Raw genomic sequence first — 3,767 nt, 5'->3', positions numbered from 1 at the left:
TCGGAGTGACAAATCCTAATCTCGAAATACGCCAACCCAACATGTACCTTTGGAGACACCTGTAGAGCACCTTTATAATCACCCATTTACATTGTGATGTTTGGTAGCACACAAAGTGTTCCTCCGGCAAACGGGAGTTGCATAATCTCATAGTCATAGGAACATGTATAAGTCATGAAGAAAGCAATAGCAACATACTAAACGATCGGGTGCTAAGCTAATGGAATGGGTCATGTGTCAATCAGATATATTCACCTAATGATGTGATCCCGTTAATCAAATAACAACTCTTTGTCCATGGTTAGGAAACATAACCATCTTTGATTAACGAGCTAGTCAAGTAGAGGCATACTAGTCACCTGTTTGTCTATGTATTCACACATGTATTATGTTTCCGGTTAATACAATTCTAGCATGAATAATAAACATTTTATCATGATATAAGGAAATAAATAATAACTTTATTATTGCCTCTAGGGCATATTTCCTTCAAGTATGGCCGTGTGAGTGCTTTGGAAACATCTAAGCTAGTCTGGGACTGGCTCTCCAAGGTCAATGAAGGCGTCTCAACCCAGAGAGATCAGAGAATCAGTGTCCTTCGCAACCTCTTCAACCACTTCAAGAGAAATGACAATGAGAATGTCCAGCTCACGTTTGATTGACTCACTGACATCACAAATGAGCTTCAAGCTCTCGACGCCACTGAGATCACCAAGCATGAAGTCGTCAAGACACTCCTGAGATCACTTGACAGCTCGTTTGACACCCTAGCCCTGATGATTCAAGAACGTCCTGACTTCAAGACACTCGATCCGTCTGACATACTTGAGAGGCTCAACACACACGAGTTTCAGCTTTCTGAGAAAAGAGACATCTACGGTCCCAACTATGGGCGAACTCATGCCTTGAAGGCAAAAGTTGTCTCCTCATCTGAAGAAGAATCTGACAGCAGTTCTGATGATCCTGAAGACATTGGAAAGGAGCTTGCTATGCTTGTGAAGAAGTTCCAAAAATTCACCAAGAAGAAAGACTTCAGAAAGTCTTCATGATCAAGCTCAAGGAATAATGAAGCTTCTGCTCATGACTACAAGAAGAGAACATGCCACAAGTGCAAGAAACCTGGCCGCTACATCTCTGAGTGTCCGCAGTGGGACAATGAGAACAAGAAGAAGAAGAAGAGCAAGGAGTATGACTCTGACGACAAGAAGAAGAAGAAATACTCAAAGTCTTCTTCCAAGTCTTCCTCAAAGTATTCATCACACAAGAAGAGTTCATCTGGCAAGGCACGTGCGTTTGTTGGCAAGGAAATGGATTCAGAGGAGGAGTCCGCTTCGGAGGAGGCGGAGGTGGAGTCTGAGGAGGAGTCCGATTCTGGCGTTGTGAGTCTGGCTACAACATACGTTGCCAAGTCCATCTTCAACACTGAAGACAATGACTTCATCACCGACGCTGATGCAAATGACAAGGACTACTCTACTCCTACCTACTGCTTCATGGCACGCGGTGCCAAGGTAAACACATGCACTACTCACTATCAAACATCTAGTGAAGCTGACTCTGATTGTGGTTCCAAACCCAGCTACAAAACACTTGCTAAAATTCCAACTGAAGAACAGAAAGCTATGGAACATATTCAAAAACTGTTAGACAACAGTGATGATCTGTTAGGCGCTGAAATGACTCGATCTCAGTCCTTAATTGAAGACATAAAAAATCTTCACGTTAAGTATGAGGAACTTGAAAGTCGTCATGAAACGCTCTCAAAAACTCATGAAAAGCTTTCCTATGATTATCTTCAAAGGAAGCAAGATCTTGAGAAATTGAGAGCGACTCATGAAGATCTTCAAAAGGAAAACGAGTCACTTCGCACCGAACAGATCAGTTCCGCTCAGGAAGGATTTGAACCACCATGTCTTAAATGCATTGAGCGTGACAACGCTACTTTTGTTGCTGAGTGTTCTACTGCTGCTACTGTTGCAATATCTTCAACTGTTGATGTGGTAACTAACCCCTCTGTTGAGGATACCACTGCTATTGCTGATGAGAATGCTAGGTTGAAGACATTGCTTGAAACAGGGATGTACAAAAGTCTCAAAGGGCATCAGACACTATGTGATGTCCTCAAAAGGCAGATCCTGAACCGAAACCCTAGGAAAGAGGGTGTTGGGTTTGAAAGGAAAATGAATGCTGATGGCTCTTACTGGGAACCTGAGCAGTACCCCAAAACCACATGGGTTGCTGCAAAGGAACCTTCAGCAGATCCATCCACCCTATCTGGCTTCACTTGTGCTAATCCCATTGTTATTGATGAATCCTTTGATGCAAACTATAAACTGTTTAAGAATCAGAATGGTGAAGTGTTTGCTAGGTATATTGGTACTAACTGCAGGAATGGGCCGCCTATGAAGAAAGTCTGGGTGCCGAAAAGATGTTTGGAGAATCTTCCTGTGAATGTTGTCATGACACCACACATGAAGAAGACAAACCCCAGACCACAGACTTCATACGGTCCAAAGGCTTCATACAGACAGAGGACTCACCTGAGTCGCACTAACGCAAATGTTTTGCAGGGAAACCTTACTCAGGCCTATGAATATGAGCGTGTTTCATCAAACCGCCATGTTCATAAGACCAAGAACTACTCTGCTTATTCTTATGAGTACTACTGTCCACCTGCAAGACTTTTTGCTAGGGCTCCAAAGCCAAAGTTCTCAGATGCTGCACTTAGACTCAATTCTTCGAAGCCACCCTTGAAGATGTGGGTGGCTAAGAAAGCTTAACTCTCTTTTGCAGGGAAAGGTCTCCAGCCGAAAACCAAAATCGTCTGAAGCTATTGCTGGGGACCTTAAACATCTTGTAGGGCGCAAGATCAAATGCCCAAATGGTCTTATTATGTATTTTGTTCCTGAGTCGCTTGCTACTTGCCCTATCAGTCCTAACCTCGATCTAAGCTTTCATAATCCACTTGCTCATCAAATGTTTATGCTTCACAATTCTCTTCGTGAAGCCTATCCCCCTAACTGCACTGTAGGGTACGACGCCAGCTGCTTCAGAATGGATTATTGATAGTGGGTGTACTAATCACATGACTGGCAAGCGAAGCCTTCTCATGGACTCAACCTTATGTCCATCTAACAAGAGTCACATCACATTTGCTGACACTGGTAAAAGCAAGGTATTGGGTCTAGGTAGAGTTGCAATTTCAAAGGATCAACACATGGATAAAGCCATGCTTGTTGGATCCCTTGGTTTCAACTTAATGTCTGTCTCAATGCTTTGCGATTTAAACATGATTGTGATGTTTGGAAAATATCGTTGCCTTGTTGTAATAGAATCTGGCAAGTCTCTAGTGTTTGAAGGGTATCAGAAAGATGATTTTTACGTGGTAGATTTCTCAGCAGGACCACAACTTGACGTATGTCTTTTAGCAAAAGCTTCTGAATGCTGGCTCTGGCATCGGAGGCTAGGGCATGCTGGCATGAGGAACCTGCACACCCTTGCAAGGAAGAAGCATGTCACAGGCATCGAGGGCGTCAAGTTCAAGAAAGATCACTTATGCGGTGCCTGTGAAGCAGGAAAGATGACGAGGGCCAAGCATCCCTCGAAGACAATCATGACAATGACTCAACCCTTCGAACTGCTCCACATGGACCTTTTTGATCCCACTCATTACTCAACTCTTACTACTACTGCTTGTCTCTATGGCTTTGTCATTGTTGATGATTATTCAAGATATACCTGGGTGCATATAATCCTCTACAAGACTG

This window comes from Triticum urartu, chromosome 2, assembly GCF_003073215.2.
Source record: "Triticum urartu cultivar G1812 chromosome 2, Tu2.1, whole genome shotgun sequence".
Lineage (NCBI taxonomy): Eukaryota > Viridiplantae > Streptophyta > Magnoliopsida > Poales > Poaceae > Triticum > Triticum urartu.
Note: the sequence above shows the minus strand (reverse complement) of the source record.